The following is an 18,447-nucleotide window of genomic DNA, read 5'->3' as shown; positions in this document are numbered from 1 at the left end:
CAACAGAAGAGTTGTCCAGACTGAGCTAGAATCATGGACTCTCATCGATTGTGGCAAGGCTTAAACAACATAATGCGCTAAAAAGCAAAGCCAAGTAGAACCTTTAGCAACAGCGCACTCCTTCCCAACAAACGCAATGCATTCTATGCTTATTTCGAGCAGGAAACCAACAAACCTTTGTCATCTGCCCCAGCAGCCTTGGACACGCCCATGCCCACCGTCACAGCGTACAAAGTCAGATTGTCCTTCTTGAAAGTGAACCCTCGGAAAGCGACAAGTCCTGACGGGAGTCCCTGCCATGCACCCAGATCATGTGCGGACATCCTCAACCTCTCCCTCCTCCGTTCTGAGGTTCCCACCTGCTTCAAGAAGACCACCATCATACCGGTGCCAAAGAAGAACCAGGCAACGTGCCTCGATGACATCGATCATTATGAAATGCTTAGACCACAGCTGGAGTAATGTGTGCAGTTTTACTTAGGTAAGGTATTGCCACAGAGGAACAGCAACAAAGTTTGACCAGACTTGTCCCGGGTATGGCAGGACTGTCCTATGAAAGCAGATTGGGGAAACTAGGCCTCTTTTCTCTAGAGTTCCAAGGAATGAGAGGGGATTTCATTGAAACTTACAAAATCCATAAAGGAATAGACAGGGTGGGTGCAGGTGAGATGTTCCCCCTGATTGGAGAGTCTAGAACCAGGGGACACAATTTCAAACTAAGGGGGAAGCCACTTAGGACCGGTCTCGGAGGAGACATTTCTTTACTCCTCGGGTTGTGAATCTTTGGAATTCTCTACCCCAGAGGGCTGTGGGAGCTCAGTCACTGAGTGTGTTTAAAGCAGAGACTGACAGATTTCTTTTTCTTTGTTTAATAAATTATTTTTTTCGAATTAAGGGGCAGTGGAGCGAGGCCAATTCACCAATGCTGCACAACAAGTTCGGTTGTGGATCTGAGACCCACAAGTCACTAGGAGAATGTGCAAACTCCACATGGACAGTGACCCGGGGCCAGGATAGAACTCAGGTTCTTGGTGCCGTGAGGCAACAGTGCTAACCACTGGGCAACCGTGCCACGCAACTGACAGATTTCTAAATATCAATAACCCATATGGATATGGAGATAGTGTGGGGAAAAAGACATTGAATCATAGGATCATAGTATTTACAGGGCAGAAGGAGGCCATTTGGCCCATTGAGTCTGCACCGGCCCTTGGAAAGAGCACCCGACCAAAGTCCACACCCCCACCCTATCGCCGTAACCCAGTAACCCCACCCAACCTTTTTGGACATTAAGGGCATTTTAGCATGGCCAATTCACCTAACCTGCACATCTTTAGACTGTGGGAGGAAACCCACTCAGACACCTGGAGAAAGTGCAAACTCCGCACAGATTGTAACCCAAGCCGGGAATCGGACCTGGGACCCGGGAGCTGTGAAGCAACTGTGCTAACCAGTGTGCTACCATGAAATGGATGATCAGCCATGATCGCATTGAATGGCGGCGCAGGATCGATGGGCTGAATGGCCAACTCCTGCTCTGATGCTCCAATGGTATAAAGATCGGTAGGAAAGTAAACTGTGAAGAGGACATAAGGAGACTACAAAGGATAGAGGTAGGTTATGTGAGTGGGAAAAGATCTGCCAAATGGAGAATAATGTGAGAAAATGAGAAATTGTCCATGTTGCCAGAAGAATAAAACAGTTTCTGATCTGAATAGTGAGAGATTGTAGAGCTCTGAGACTCCGAGGGATCTGGGTGTCCAAGAGCATGAATCACAAAAAGGGAATTGAATACAAAAGTAGGGAGGTTGTGCTTCAGTTATACAGGACATTGATGAGTCCACATCTGGAGCACTGTGTATAGTCTTGCTATCATTTAAGGAAGGATGTAAATGTGTTGGAAGCAGTTCAGAGAAGGTTTACTGGACTCGTACCTGGAATTGGAGGCTGGTCTTATGAGGAATGATTGGACGGGCTGGGCTTGTGTCCGATGGAGTTTAGGTGACTTGATTGAACCGTATCAGATCCTGAGGGGCCTTGACAGGGTGGATGTGGAAAGGATGTTTCTTCTTGTGGGAGAATCTAGAAATTGGAGTCACTTTAAAAGTAACAACTTGCCTATTTAAGGCAGAGGAGAACTTTTTTCTCTCAGAGTTGGGAGTCTTTGGAACTCTCTTCCTCAAAGGGCAGTGGAAGCAGAGTCTTTGAATATTTTGAAGACTGAGTTGAATAGATTCTTGATAAGCAAGGGGGCGAATGGTTATCGGGGGGAATGTGGAATTGAGGTTACAATCAGATCAACTTATTAAATGGTGGAGCAGGCTCGAGGGGCCGAGTGGCCTACTCCAGCTCCTAATTCGTATGTTATCACATCCTTTATAATAGATTGTAGCATTTTCCCCCCTACTGATGTCAAGCTAATGGGTCTGTGGTTCCCCGTTTTCTCTCTCACTCCTTAAATAGTGTGGTTACATTTACTACCTTCCAATCTGCAGGAACCATTCCAGAATCTATAGAATTTTGAAAGATGATCACCAATGTATCCACTATCTCTCCAGCCGCCTCTTTCAACACTCTGGGATGGAGAGCAGCAGCTTTTGGGCATTTATTAACTTTCAACCACATTAATTTCTCCAGTATTACTTTCTCACTAATACTAATCTCTTTCAGTTCCTCGTGCTCACTGGTCCCTTGGTTCTCTCGTGTTTTAGGACAATTTCTGTATCTTCCTCTGTGAAGACAGACACACATTGTTTAGTTTTGCTGTAATTTCCTTATTCCCCATCATAAACTCTTCTGTCTCTGCCTGGAATGGACCCACATTGGTCTTTGCGAATCTTTTCCTTTTCACATTTTATAGGAACTTTTTCAATCGTTTTTTTATGTTTCTAGCCAGTTTGCTCTCGTATTCTATTTTCTCTTTGAGTTTCTTGATCCTCCTTTGTAAATACTAAAACAAGTTTCCAATCCTCAGGGTTACACTTATTTTGGCAACTATATGAGTGATAAGGGGCGTCATTCTCCGACCCCCCGCCGGGTCGGAGAATGGCCGTTGGCCGCCGTGAATCCCGCCCCCGCCGAAGTCTCCGAAGGGAGAAAAGTCGGCGGGGCGTTAATGGCGCCGCTGCCGCGGAGAATGTCACGGGTCTGCGCAAGGCAGCCGATTTTCGGCCTGCCGATATTCTCCCTTCCGGATGGGCCGAAGTCCCGTCGACGTGATGACCGTTCACGTCGACGTGAATCAAACCTCCTTTTCATCGGCGTGACCCGGTGCTCCAGGCTCACGCCGACCAGCGAGGAGGTGAGTGACGGCCTGGGGGGTTGGCTCTGGGCAGGAAATGGCGTGGCCGCAGACTGATTGCCTGAGGAGAGGTGTGTCTCGGCTTGTGTGTGTGTGCGGCGGGGGGGGGGGGGGGGGTGGTTAGAGTAGGCTGGGCTCCGGGGGAGTGCCGGGAGGGGGTCCGTGCCGGGGTGGAGGTTGGGGGTTGTGGAGGGGGTCCGTGCCGGGGTGGAGGTTGGGGGGGGTCCGTGCTGGGGTGGAGGTTGGGGGTTGGGGAGGGGGTCCGTGCCGGGGTGGAGGTTGGGGGTTGGGGAGGGGGTCCGTGCCGGGGTGGAGGTTGGGGGGGGTCCGTGCTGGGGTGGAGGTTGGGGGTTGGGGAGGGGGTCCGTGCCGGGGTGGAGGTTGGGGGTTGGGGAGGGGGTCCGTGCCGGGGTGGAGGTTGGGGGGGGGTCCGTGCTGGGGTGGAGGTTGGGGGGGGGGGTCCGTGCCGGGGTGGAGGTTGGGGGTTGGGGGGGGTCCGTGCCGGGGTGGAGGTTGGGGGGGGGGTCCGTGCTGGGGTGGAGGTTGGGGGTTGTGGAGGGGGTCCGTGCCGGGGTGGAGGTTGGGGGGGGGGTCCGTGCTGGGGTGGAGGTTGGGGGTTGTGGAGGGGGCCGTGCCGGGGTGGAGGTTGGGGGGGGGTCCGTGCTGGGGTGGAGGTTGGGGGTTGGGGAGGGGATCCGTGCCGGGGTGGAGGTTGGGGGTTGGGAGGGGGTCCGTGCCGGGGTGGAGGTTGGGGGTTGGGGAGGGGGTCCGTGCCGGGGTGGAGGTTGGGGGGGGGTCCGTGCTGGGGTGGGTGTTGGGGAGGGGGTCCGTGCCGGGGTGGAGGTTGGGGGTTGGGGAGGGGGTCCGTGCCGGGGTGGAGGTTGGGGGGGGGGTCCGTGCTGGGGTGGAGGTTGGGGGGGGGTCCGTGCCGGGGTGGAGGTTGGGGGTTGGGGAGGGGGTCCGTGCCGGGGTGGAGGTTGGGGGGGGGTCCGTGCCGGGGTGGAGGTTGGGGGTTGGGGAGGGGGTCCGTGCCGGGGTGGAGGTTGGGGGGGGGTCCATGCTGGGGTGGGTGTTGGGGAGGGGGTCCGTGCCGGGGTGGAGGTTGGGGGGGGGGGGGGGGGGGTCCGTGCCGGGGTGGGTGATGGGAGGGCAAATGAGTTGGTCCACCTGGCCAGGTGCCAGCCTCCAACAGTTGGACCCATGCGGTCCATGCCACCTGGCTGGGGGGAGGAGGGGATATGGGCAATGATGACATGTCGTCGTTCCCCTCCCCCCCACCAGGCCGTCATGTTTTCAGACCATCCAGCGATGTTGGCCGCCGTGGTGGCAGCCGCTCATGTCTATGTTGCCCTGGATGAGGAGGAGGAGGAGGAGGAGGAGCGTGCCAGAGAGGCGGCGCAGGCTGCCGCAGAGGGGCAGGCGGCAGCCGCCCAGGCTGGAGGGACACCTGACCGACAGGACGAGGAGGGGGAGGAGGACGTCGCGGCCCCACGGCAACGGAGGCACCCGAGGGCGCCCCGTGTGTACCGGCCCCGGCAGTCATACCAGGACCTCACGGACCGGGAATGCAGGAGGAGACTCCGGATGAGCCGGGAAACCGTGGCACACATCTGCCACCTGCTGGCACACCTGTCACCGCGTGGCACTGGCGGGGGACACCCTCTCCCCGTGTCCGTCAAGGTTACGGTGGCCCTGAACATTTATGCAACGGGGTCATTCCAGGCACCGAGTGGGGACCTGTCCGGCATATCGCAGACATCGGTGCATCCGGGCAGTGACAGATGCCCTTTATGCCATGGCGCACCGCTACATCCGCTTCCCCGTGGACCGGGCCAGCCAAGATGCCCGGGCCGTGGGCTTCTCTGCCGTTGCCGGGTTCCCCATGGTCCAGGGCGCGATCGATGGGATGCACGTCGCCGTGCGGCCACCTGCAGATAACAGGGCCGTGTTCACTAATAGGAAGGGGACCTATTCGATGAACGTACAGGTGGTCTGCGACCACCGCATGATGATCCTGCACGTCTGCGCCCGTCACCCAGGCAGTGTACACGACTCATTCGTGTTGTCGCGGTCATCCATCCCCGGCATGTACGAGGGACGCCATCCCCGGCTGAGGGGCTGGTTGCTGGGCGACAGGGGCTACCCATTGCGATCGTGGCTGATGACGCCTATACGGAGGCTACGCAATGAGGCGGAGAACCGCTACAATGATGCCCATGTAGCGACAAGGGGAGTAATCGAGAGGTGCTTTGGCGTGCTGAAGATGCGTTTCAGGTGCCTGGACCTCTCTGGGGGCGCCCTCCAGTATCGGTCAGATAGGGTCGGCCGCATCATTGTGGTGTGCTGCGTCCTGCACAACATAGCCCAGCAGAGGGGCGATGTGCCGCAGGCAGAGGAGGGCGGAGTGGAGGAGCAGCAGGAAGAGGCCCAGTCCTCCCCAGATGAGGGGGATAGGGGCAATGGTCAGGGCAGACGGGGTAGACACAGACGGGTGGCTGTCCACCGTTACCGGCTGGCCCAGCGGGCACGGGACAGACTGATAGACGCCCGCTTCACTGACTAGATGGGCGTGGGAATCGGGTAGTATGGCCACAGACCGCACACCATGACAACAGCCGACCACCCACACCCCCCACCCATCCACACACCCAGCACCCTCACCCCCCTCCCCAACCCCACACACCCCACCCGCATGCACACCACCCCCCCACTCCCAATTGCCGATTCACCGGCGGCACAACGGGCCGGGCTCACCCAGTTGCGGGTGGACGCGTGTCTATCGCAGGCCATGGAGAATGATGACAACCCGCCTCCGATGAGCTCCTGGCTCTACATCGTTGGACTATGTCTGACCCATGGCCACAGTACCACCATCCACCCGGACCATCCCTGCATGCGGCTGTGACACTGCAGCGCACGGTCCCGTCCTCTGCCCGGGGGATGTTGATGGCGGCCCAGGGGGAAGGGGGCAGACTCACCTGGGACTGAGGTAAGACCACCCCTCACACACACACTTGCGCTCAACGTACATGACACCCCCGCACACTTTGGACAGAGCACAAAGGCAGCTTCGGTAGGTGTAACATTGACTTTAATAACCAAAGGAGTTCATGCACGTGCCCTAGCGCCTAAAACTCATCTGTGCCCTGCACCCGTGCCAACTTACTCAGTGTCTAATTGTTTGGCCTTACGGGCCCTTTGACTACGTCTACGTGGTTCCCCAGACGGTACAGCAGAACTGGAGGTGGACTCCTGTGATTCCTGCCCTCTGACACTGGATCCCTTTGGCGGCCGTTTCCTGGGGCGTCCTGGCCTAGATGGGCCAGGCTGCGGCCCGGGCGACTGGGATGGCGAGCTGCCAGCCTGTCCTGCCCGTTGCCCACCCGATGCACCTGGGACGGAAGGGGGGGAGTCCGAGGTGTCGCGGTGTACCGGGACCTCCCCTACAGAGGGAGCCGGGACGGACCACACCACCTCCTCCTCCCTCGGGGTGCCCGATGGCCCCCAGGCCTCTACATGGGTGGGGGATGCGAACGGACTGGCCATCCGACGCGCCCCCGACATCTGGCGCTGCCAGTCCTGGAGGCCCGTGCTGGTATCGACAGGGGTCTGCAGGTTTGCAGCCATGGAGCCCAGGGGGTTGTCGAACCCTGTCTGCGACAGTGCGACGCCAGCTCGCACATGGCCACTGGCGCCGATGCCCTCAGCGATGGCCTGCTGAGACTGGGCCATGGCCTGCAGAGACTGGGCCATGGCCTGCAGAGACTGGGCTATGGCCTGCTGAGACTGGGCCATGGCCTGCTGAGACTGGGCTATGGCATTGAGCGCCTCTGCCATCTGGCGCTGGCACTGGCTCATGGCCTCCTGTGAGAGGGCAGCCATTTCCTGGGCCACAGACGCCGCCTGCACGGAAGGCCCCAGGCCTCGCAAACCGTTCCCCATGTCTGACACCGTCGCACCCATTGCCTCCACCGCGGACGCCACCCGTGCGGTGTCAGCCTGGGTGGCACGCATGACCGGGACCACTCCCAGCTCCTGGACGCGGGTGGACTCCTCCACCTGCGACCGCAGCCGCCGCAAGCCACCCGTCACCCTATTCGCTCGTCTCCGTGTCGGTGGTTGCATCGGATCTATGTGTGGGTGTGGTAACTGCAGGAACCCGGGATCCATCTGGGCGGCAGATGTTCACTTGGCCTGGGCTGCCCTCCGACCGCCCGGTCCCTCTGCTGCTCCTACCTCCACCTGCTGTACCGGGACGGCTGTGTTGTGCGCACCAGTGAGTGTACCAGACGCCTCATCACTAAAGTGCCCAACCGTGGTGAGTGTTTCTGCGATGGTGGAGGGTGTTGGTGACAGCAGTGGCGTTGTGTCGTGCTCTTCGTCCCACTCTGAGTCCATGGCACTTTGGGGTGGGGGTTCGTCTCCACCCATCCACTCTGAGTCACTCCGGTATTTCGTCTTCCCGGGTAGGGGTGTCCTGGGTAGTGCCGTCCCGGGTAGTGCTGTCCCGGGTAGTGCTGTCCCGGGTAGTGCTGTCCCGGGTAGTGCTGTCCCGGGTAGTGGTGTCCCGGGTAGGGGTGTCCTGGGTAGTGGTGTCCCGGGTAGGGGTGTCCTGGATAGTGGTGTCCTGGGTAGTGGTGTCCTGGCTCGGATGTGACGGGGGCCTGTGGCTGCCCCCCTCATCGCTGGGTGGTCGCTCCCGCACGTGACGGGGGTGTCGTCTCCCTGTTGCTCCAGGTCTCTCCGTCTCCCGTGGTCTCCGAGGGGCATCCTGCGGGCGTCGCATGCTGGAGGGTTCGGGTCTCTCCGTCTCCCGTGGTCTCCGAGGGGCATCCTGCGGGCGTCGCATGCTGGAGGGTTCGGGTCTCTCCGTCTCCCGTGGTCTCCGAGGGGCATCCTGCGGGCGTCGCATGCTGGAGGGTTCGGGTCTCTCCGTCTCCCGTGGTCTCCGAGGGGCATCCTGCGGGCGTCGCATGCTGGAGGGTTCGGGTCTCTCCGTCTCCCGTGGTCTCCGAGGGGCATCCTGCGGGCGGTCTGCATCTGCGGGGATGGATGCCTGGACGTTTGGTCCTGCGATACACAATGAAGCATGCATGGTTAGACATCAGGCAGTGATCAGGTGATACGGGAGAGGGGGATATGGGGACGGGCTGTTGGTGGCTCACTTGCTCGTGGGGCCCCGACCTCTGCATCAGCAACCTCCCGGTCCTCAGGTCCGCCAGCCAGTTCCAGGGCCCTTTCCTCGTGTACGGTCAGTGGCCTCTCATCAGCGGGCCCTCCTCCAGTCCTCACATGCTCCCTATTGTTGTGTGCGCGCTTCTCCTGGGGGGGGGGGGGGGGGTGGCTGGGGTAAAAGGCAACAGTGTTAGGCAGGTATATGAATGCACGCCATCGGTTGCGCGTGCATTGCAGAGGTTAAGGTTAGGGCTGGATTCACTTGGGGATATGGGGGAGGGGGGGATATGGGGGAGGGGGGATATGAGGGAGGGGGGAATATGGGGGATATGGTGGAGGGGGGATATGGGGGAGGGGGGATATGGGGGAGGGGGGATATGGGGAGGGGGGATATGGGGAGGGGGGGATATGGGGAGGGGGGAATATGGGGGAGGGGGGAATATGGGGGAGGGGGGAATATGGGGGAGGGGGGATATGGGGAGGGGGATATGTGGGAAGGGGGATATGGGGGAGGGGGGAATATGGGGGAGGGGGGAATATGGGGGAGGGGGGAATATGGGGGAGGGGGGAATATGGGGGAGGGGGGAATATGGGGGAGGGGGGAATATGGGGGAGGGGGGAATATGGGGGAGGGGGGATATGGGGGAGGGGGGGATATGGGGGAGGGGGGGATTTGGGGGAGAGGGGATATGGGGGACGCTCACCCTGCCTGCTCTGACGAGGTCGTTCACCTTCTTGTGGCACTGGGTGCCTGTCCGTGGTGTTAGGGCCACAGCGGTGACGGCCTCTGCCACCTCCCTCCACAGACGCCGGCTGTGGCGTGGGGCAACTCTGCGGCCGTGCCCGGGATACAGGGCGTCCCTCCTCTGCTCCACCGCATCCAGGAGCGCCTCCACATCGCGTGACTCGAACCTCGGGGCTGAGCGACGGCCAGCCATCAAGTCGGGTGTTGCGGTCGGCTGTTCCGGTCGGGTGGGGGGGGAGCTGCGCGGCCTTATGAGCCGTCACGCCGTGCAGCGCGTATGACGCTGCACGGCGTGAACCACTGCGCAAGCGCGGATCCCGTTACGTCGCTGCTAGCCCATTTCGGGCCGCAGACTATCGGCCCATTTTTATGACGTGACGCAAGTGGGATTTGCGCCGTTTTTTGCGCCGATCGGCGGAGTTTCCGCCGATAACGGAGAATTTCGCCCCTGATCTCTTATTTTATCTTCAAAAATGAGCCCAAAATCTGGTTGATTGGAGGTGTCCAAAAATACAACTTTATTGCTAATTATCCACCTCAATTCTCTTACATAAAAATAATTCCAAATTCAGATCAAATAATACATCAAAACATAACAAAGAGAGTTAAACAAAAACATTGGGGAAACACGGTAGCATTGTGGATAGCACAATTGCTTCACCGCTCCAGGGTCCCAGGTTCGATTCCGGCTTGGGTCACTGTCTGTGCGGAGTCTGCACATCCTCCCCGTGTCTGCGTGGGTTTCCTTCGGGTGCTCCGGTTTCCTCCTACAGTCCAAAGATGTGCAGGTTAGGTGGATTGGCCAGGATAAATTGCCCTTAGTGTCCAAAATTGCCCTTAGTGTTGGGTGGGGTTACTGGATTATGGGGATAGGGTGAAGGTGTTGACCTTGGGTAGGGTGCTCTTTCCAAGAGCCGGTGCAGACTCGATGGGCCGAATGGACTCCTTCTGCACTGTAAATTCTATGAAATGAAATTCTATGAAATAAGAAAATATTAGGAAATCAATAGATGGTTCAGAATTTCTTAAAGCATGAATATAGAACAAACTTTAGTCATGAAACTATTCTTAAAGAAATTCTTATCAATGGTCTAACCCCTTATTGGTTTCAAATTCTCAGCTGAGGCTTCCTGATTTAATCAGAAAACTCTGTCACTTGGAGCATGATTTGTTATCCAGGCATTGGTCTTTACTTAATATTCATTAATGTCTATCAAGTTAATTAAATGTCTACATGCTCCCGCCATGTGTACCAATCCTCTGAAGATAAGGGTTCTGCATTAACCTTGCTTGTTGCTAAGGCTTTGCTACATTTTGTAAATGTTTCTGTTGCTGAGGCTGCGATACGTTTTCATTGCTAGATGTATTTGTAGAACAATGTTTTATTCATTACGAGGGCTTTTATGCAACTTTTCTTGAAACTGTGTTAGATTCTGACACATATTAAGTTGCTGTACAGCAATTCTCATATTTTTATCTGAAACAATTTCTGCCTGTATGTATACTGAATTTAAGAATTATACTGCATTGATTCTTCAAGGTACCAATAAATCAGTGAAGCAATAAATCTGTAATCTATCAATGAGCCTCTTCCTTTGACCTAATGGAATCTTTAATGTTTCTTGATCGTCACGGTTGCGTCACTTTTCCTGTTGGATTTTTGTTTCTTAAAGGAATCTATATTTTATGTAAATATGTGATAATTCCTTAAATGCGACTGCCTGTGTATCATTACACATTTTATTGGAAGTTCCCAATCAACTTGCCCCTCATAGCTTGACAGTTTCCTTCTGAGACAGAACCATGTAACCACCAAAGCCTATACCTGCATTCTTTAGGGGTTTCAAACAGAAACAGGAACTATCTGTCATCTACCTTCCAAACACCCTTTCACTCTGTGATCCTTATGAAATTTGCCACAAGGCTCAAGAGCATCAGTCATGAGAAGGCCAGTCCAGCAGAAAGAAACCCTCCGACCCTCCCCATTGACCAACTGACAGAATGAACACAATGCAGTCCTGGATGTAATTGAGAGCAGAAACAATAACAACAGAATCCAACCCCTGTAATCAATTGTGACCATGTTGGTGTCTCAGCAAGTTCGAGGAAGCACAGAATCCCTTCTCACACTGAGAGCAGGTGAACGGCTTCTCCCCAGCGTGAACTCGCTGGTGCCTCCGCAGTGTGGATGATTCACAGAATCCCTTCCCACAGTGAGAGCAGATGAATGGCCTCTCCCCAGTGTGAACCCACTGGTGCCTCTGCAGGCTGGATAATTGAGTGAATCCATTCCCACACCGAAAGCAGGTGAACGGTCTCTCCCCAGTGTGAACTCACTGGTGTGTCTGCAGGGTGAATGACTGACTGAATCCTTTCCCACAAAGAGAGCAGCTGAATGGTCTCAGCCAAGTGTGAATGCGCCAATGAGCTTCCAGTACAAATAGGCACTGCAGTTGACCATTTGGCCCATTGAATTTGCTCAACCCTGTAATAAGCTCAATGGCCGATCTAGCTCAGCACCATTTCCCTTAGTGACTTCAACATCTCGAAACCTATCAACTCGATCTGGAAAATACTTGATGACTTGAGGCTCCACAGTCCTCTGGAGCAGAGAATTCCAAAGCTTCACCACATCCTGGAGTGAAGAATTCGCTCCTCATCTTAACTTTCAGTCCATTTTCCTACCTGTTCCCCGTGCCCCTCAACTCCCTCGTCAATCAGAATTCTGTCTAACTTCACGGCGCCAAGGACCCAGGTTCAATCCCGGCCCCAGGACACTGCGTTTGGAGTTTGCACAGTCTCTCCGTGTCTGTGTGGGTCTCATCCCCACAACCCAAAGATGTGCAGGGTTGGTGGATTGGCCATTCTAAATTGGCCCTTAATTGGAAAAAACATGAATTGGGTACCTTAAATGAAAAAATTATGTTTTGGCGAGGGAGGGAGGGGGGGGGGTGTCACAATCAAATCCAGTGACTACCCACATATACTTTGTGTCAGGTTGGTGTCAATGTCCACCCCCTCACTTTTCATCCGAGTCTCAGGAGGTTGGAGACTGCTCCGGACAAGTAATGGCGGACGCAGCTCCCACAATCCTCCCATGCTGGAGAAACTGCTTTATCCCAGATGGGTGGGTGGTCTGGAACTGCACATGTCCAAGGGAGAGGGACCCTTAATTGAAAAAAAGACTGGGCACGTATAATAAAACAATTAATTCTGTCTAGCTTATTCTTGAATATATTCAATGACTCCCAGACTCCACTGGACCCTGGGGGAAACAAATTCCAGAGATTAACAACCCTCTGAGATAAGAGATTACTGAAAATATATAACATGGTTGCAGTACAATATTAAAAGACTAGAAATAATAATAAATGTACTTTACAGGTCCAGATGGAGCAGGTTAAAGAGGTGTGAATTGTCTCAAGCCAGGACAGTTGGTAGGATTTCGCAAGCCCAGGCCAGATGGTGGGGGGTGAATGTAATGCGACATGAATCCAAGGTCTTGGTTGAGGCTGTACTCATGTGTGCGGAACCTAGCTATAAGTTTCTGCTTGGCGATTCTGCATTGTTGGGTTGCAAAATCCTATCGACTCTCCTGGCTTGAGACAATTCACACCTCTTTAACCTGTGATTATCCCTCTCTCCAGTTGCTCTGTCTGGACCTGTAAAGACTTAATTACCTGCAAAGACTCTCATTCAACAGTATCGTCTTGCATCATTGACTTTATCTATCTATATGTTTCTGGAACCCACCTCTTCATTCACCTGAGGAAGGAGCTGTGCTCTGAAAGTTAGTGATTCGAAACAAACCTGTTGGACTTTTAACGTGGTGTTGTGAGACTTCTTACTTTTACTTTAACACGACCAATAATCACACTCCATGGTTACGTTGCAGAAATTGTCACTCAATTCTCCTGGAACCAGCCCAATGTGATTCTTCATTCCTGTGTTTACTGCCATTGTGTTCCTTTGCCTGACTGGCAACCCTTAACCCCAGAGGTGTCTTGCTGTGATGGTTCTCCGGATTGGATTGGATTTGTTTATTGTCACGTGTACCGTATTCAGGTCCCGATAAACCAAGTGACTCTTCCAAATCCTGAAGTGATGTTTGTTTTTTTCTGCAAATCTTCATCTATTATCCTGTAAGATGCAAGTTGAGAACAGACAATTCTAGTTTCAATAAAACATTCTTTCCTTTCTCATTCTCCAAAAGCTGTAAATTTCCACCCAACACACTCTCCCTCCATTCTCACTCGACAGTATGTAATATTTATCTTCTCTAATCCTCCCAAATCTCGAAAGGTGCTGCTTCAGGCTGATTCACAGATCCATGCTCACTGCTTCCTGTCCTGGACAGAGGCCTGAAAATCTCCATGCAGGCTGCCAGACAGGAATATGTCTATAATACCAAACTCCAAATGTGTGCAACATACAAACTTCCTTTCGCTTCAGTTGCTGCAAGTCACCAAAGTCCCCTCAGAATGAGAAAAGAAATGGAAAGGTAAAGTAGAGTTGGAGAGGCTACTCCCTCTTAATAATAATCGGGGGCAGCACAGTGGCGCAGTGGGTTAGCACTGCGGCCTCACAGCACCGAGGTCCCAGGTTCGATTCCGGCTCTGGGACACTGTGTGGAGTTTGCACATTCTCCCCGTGTTTGTGATGGTTTTGTCCCCACAACCAAAAAGATGTGCAAACTAGGTGGATTGGCCACGCAAAATTGCCCCTTAATTGGGGAAAAAAATGAATTGGGTACCCTAAAATTTTAAAATAATCTTTATTATTGTCACAAGTCGGCTTACATTAACACTGCAATGGGGCGGTACGGTGATGCAGTGGTTAGCTCTGCCGCCTCACGGCGCCGAGGTCCCAGGTTAGATCCCGGATCTGGGTCACTGTCTGTGTGGAGTTTGCACATTCTCTCTGGTTTGCCTGGGTTTTGTCCACACAACCCACAGTTGTGCAGGGTAGGTGGATTGAACACGCTATATTGCCCCTTAATTTTAAAAGATGAATTGGGTAATCTATATTTTTAAAAAACCACTGCAATGAAGTTACTGTGAAACTCCCCTAGTCACCACATCCGGCGCCTGTTAGGGTACACAGAAGGAGAATTCAGAATGTTCAATTCACCAAACGCACGTCTTTCAGGCATTCTAGATGGGCAGCCTGGTAGCCCAGTGGTTAGCACCGTTGTTTCACATCTCCAGGGTCCCAGGTTCGATTCCGGCTTCGGTCACTGTCTGTGGAAATCTGCATGTTCTCCCCGCGTCACCGTAGGTTTCGTACGGGTGCTCCGGTTTCCTCCCACAGTGCAAAGATGTGCAGGTTAGGTGGATTGACCATGATAAATTGCCCTTAGTGTTCAAAAAGGTTAGGTGGAGGTTCCGGTGGCGGCTAAGGAGGAGTAAGTCGCACACTTGGTGGCTCTCAATCCAGTCGGACTTTTTCCCTGACTTTTTTGTACTTTTGAGTGCTAGTTTGGAAGGCATAGGCACTCAGGCACTGACTCCAGACACAGGTGTATGGAATTAAGAAGCAGAAAGAATCGCAAACAGTTGAAGAAGTGGGCAAACAAGGGCAGTGTAGAAGCTGCTGCTGAGGACAATATGGCCGACGTCCGGACCGCGGTGCAGACAGCCCAGCCAACAACGGAGCATTTGTTGAAGGTCATTCAAGAGGGCTTTACTGTTTTGCAGCGCAACAGTTTAGACCTGATTCAGAAGGACATCGAGGGCTTGAGCATAGGCTGGATGCCCAGGATCGTACGATCCAGAAGTTGGAAAAGGCGCTGGAGGAGCAGGCGGATAACCAAAACGGTGGTGGAAGCGGAGATGGAGAGGCTGAAGGACCAACAAAAAAGGCTTCTGGAGAAGGTAGAGGTCCTGGAAAATAGGTCCCATCAGCAGAGTTTGAGAATCGTTGGTCTCCCGGAGGGGGCTGAGGGAGACGGTGGCGGGCATGTTCCAGAAGCTGTTGGGAGATGATGTCTTCCCGCGCCCGGTGGAGGTGGACAGGGCGCTGGCGAGGCAGCCGCGAGAGGTGCCCCCCCCTCCCCCGAGTGATGGTGGCCCGGTTTCACAGGTTCCTGGACAAGGAGCGGGTGCTACAGTGGGCTAAGCGCACGCGGAGCTGCCATTGGAATAACAGTGTCATGCGCATCTACCAGGACCTGAGCGTGGAGGTGGCCAGAAGAAGGGCAGGCTACAGGCAAGTCAAAGAGATTCTGTTTAAGAAGCAGGTGAAGTTTCGGCTGCTGTATCCGGCTCGCCTGTGGATCACACACGAGGGACGGCACCATTGCTTTGAGGAGCCCGAGGATGCGATGGACTTCGCCAAGAGAGAAGGGCTGGTGCCGAACTGAGGATTTTGTGGACATGGGTTAATAAGACACTGAGCGATGTTTTCACTCATCGCCGGGGGGGGGGGGGGGGATGAATACTTCTTACACTGCAAATAAGAGGTGCAGGTGTTGGAGAACCAGCGCCGTCTGGAGGTTTGTTTGGTGAAGGCCGAGGAGAATTATAAGGAGGCCCGAGTAAGCTATTGCTGAAGGAGGTTAACGCAGCAAGACTCCCTATTTACTCAGCAGGTTGAGAACAGTTGAAAGTTTGCGAGGCATAAGTTGTACGAGTTTGGGAGTAACCCGAGCGAATACAAAGGCCAACTTTGGAGCGGATTTCTCTGTGCGGCTTGGCAAAGGGAAAAGGGTCACGAAGACGGAGGAAATAAACAGGAATTTCGGGAATTCTATGCAGGATTATACAAGTCTGAGCAGTCTGGTGATGTATTGGCAGTGTGGAGCATTATTTATTTTCCTTGAATCTTCCGGAGGCCTCAGAAAACCAGTGTGAGGCTCTTAATGCTACTCTTTCTAGGGAAGCGATGTCAAAGACCATGAAGGAGCTTCAGCCAGGTAAAGCGCTGGGACCACATGGCTGTGGGTGTGGGGTTTACATGGGATTTGAGGTTTACTGTTGGAACTATTTGTGGGTATGTATTATCACTTTGACTCAAGTATGCTGCCATTGACTCTTTCTGAGGCTTATGTCTGTTTGATTCTGAAGCGGACAAGGATCGAGGGAGCGTGTCTCTTATCAGTCAATCTGTTGACTTGAAACTGCTGTCTAAAGTTTTGGTGAGAAAGCTGGAGGGCATCCTTCCAACAATCAATTTCTTTTTTAAGTTTTGAGTACCTATTTCATTTTTTCTAATTTAGGGACAATTTAGCTTGGACAATCCACCTCCCCTGCATATCTTTGGGTTGTGGGGGTGAAACCCACACAAACATGGGGAGAATGTGCAAACTCCACACGGACAGTGACCCAGAGCCACGATGAAACCTGGGACCTCGGCGCCGTGAGGCAGCAGTGCTAATCACTGCACTACCGTGCTGCCCTCCTTCTGACAATCATGAGGGAGGACCAGTCTGACCTCGCTCTGCATCACTAACCAGCTGAGCTAAATTGGCTCCTAATTACATTACAAGCTGGGCAGCGGCAGGGTTCATGAATGTCGTATTTGGGCTTCTGAGAAGATCTCGACAAATAAATGTGTCAAGCTGAGGGAGCAAAGGATGTCAATGTCTTTAAGAGAGAGAGACCTGGGCCAAGCTTTGCAGAGTCTGCACCCTCCCTGGATTCACTTCCTTTCCCTTCAGTTGCTGCAAGTGACCAATTGAAGGTCAGAATGAGAAACGAAATGGAAAGGGGGAGAAAAGAAAATGTTTTACTCACAGTTGTTGGAGACGGGAGGAGGTTTGCATCCTTGTGAAGTTCAATCGAGCAGTCACACAAAGCCCGAGCTGATTAGCAGGAGGACCATCCTTCTGGTCCTCCAACTCTTGCCATTGGTTAATACCTCAGGTAAAAGGTCAGAAGGCGGGCTACCCGTTGCACATGCACAGCCTCCCCTCTCCCTTGGACATGCGCAGTCGTGGGCAGGGGGAGATCACCGATTGGCTTCTCGCTCTGGCCGTCAGCCGGTTGCCTGGAAACCTTGTCTCGAGGAGGTTCTGTTGCCGGTTTATTTCCCCCCTTATTCAAGGGGCGGACGAAACAACGGGTGGGGGCGGGGAGCGCCGCGCCTGCGCACTGGAACCCGGTGACGACAGCGCGGAAGAGTAATTCCTATTGGCTGATTCGGGCAGTGCCCCATTGTGATGTCACAGCGGAAGTGAAGGAAAAAAACTCCTTTCTCCAACATCTGTGAGTGAAACACTTTCTTTTCTCCCCCTTTCCATTTCTTTTCTCATTCTTACCTTCAATTGATCACTTGCAGCAACTGAAGGGAAAGGAAGTGAATCCAGGGAGGGTGCAGACTCTGGAAAGCTTGGCCCAGGTCTCTCTCTCTCTTAAAGACATTGACATCCTTTGCTCCCTCAGCTTGACACATTTATTTGTCTGGCTAAAAGGGTGGTCTCTCGCCACCGGGGGTAGCAGCGCGGTTGGGTGACCTGCACGACTTCCTGCGGTTAGAGAAGAGAAAGTCTGAGTTAAGGTTGCAGCAGGGGAGTTTGAGAAAAGGTGGGGGATGTTTGTGACCATGTTTGAGGAGCCGTTCGTCGTGTGGGAGGAATGAAAAAGGAGAAAAATCTGTACAAACCGTATAGTTGATTGTTGGGAAGAATGTTTCCCGGGGTGTTTATTTGCTGTAACCTACTTTGATACAAGTTTGAATAAAATGCATTTTAAAAAAAAAATAATTAATAAATAAAAGGATGGTCTCTTTCCTGATGTTCACAATTAAAGGAAGAGAAAATGCTGGAAAATCTCAGCAGGTCTGGCAGCATCTGTAGGGAGAAAAAAGCTGACGTTTCGAGTCCGATGACTCTTTGACAAAGCTTTGGACAAAGAGTCATCGAACTCGAAACGTCAGCTCTTTTCTCACCCTACAGATGCTGCCAGACCTGCTGAGATTTTCCAGCATTTTCTCTTTCGTTTCAGATGCCAGCACCCACAGTAATTTTCTTTTATCACGATTAAAGGGCTGGTTTCTCCAGGAGATGGCTGCTATTTAATGGGACAGTAAATTAATATCAGTTAGAGATATGTCTAGTAGTTTTAAATTAGATATATTATTTATGGTCTGTAATAAAGTACATTTACTATTATTTCTGGTTGTATAATATTGTACTGTCGCTATTCTTATTTCTTAAAAAAAAGTGGGCAGCACGGTAGCATTGTGGATAGCACAATTGCTTCACAGCTCCAGGGTCCCAGGTTCGATT

General features: G+C 53.3%; 1 protein-coding gene and 1 long non-coding RNA gene across 3 annotated transcripts in view; one reads left to right on the top strand and one right to left on the bottom strand.

Annotated features, from left to right (window-relative positions):
• Positions 1–18,447, top strand: part of LOC140418012 (uncharacterized) — a 96,019-nt gene that overhangs the window by 72,961 nt on the left and 4,611 nt on the right. The gene's annotated exons all lie outside the window — the stretch shown is intronic.
• Positions 9,716–17,096, bottom strand: LOC140422268 (uncharacterized). 2 transcript variants are annotated; one of them, XR_011947342.1, is made up of 3 exons: positions 16,955–17,096; positions 12,975–13,361; positions 9,716–10,198 (listed from the first exon to the last, which is right to left on the bottom strand). It is a non-coding gene; the product is annotated as an uncharacterized lncRNA (long non-coding RNA). The 2 variants fall into 2 exon arrangements; XR_011947341.1 differs by having other exon boundaries at positions 13,032–13,361; positions 16,955–17,092.

This window comes from Scyliorhinus torazame, chromosome 5 (assembly GCF_047496885.1).
Source record: "Scyliorhinus torazame isolate Kashiwa2021f chromosome 5, sScyTor2.1, whole genome shotgun sequence".
NCBI lineage: Eukaryota > Metazoa > Chordata > Chondrichthyes > Carcharhiniformes > Scyliorhinidae > Scyliorhinus > Scyliorhinus torazame.
Note: the sequence above shows the minus strand (reverse complement) of the source record. Positions and strands in the feature narration are given on the sequence as shown.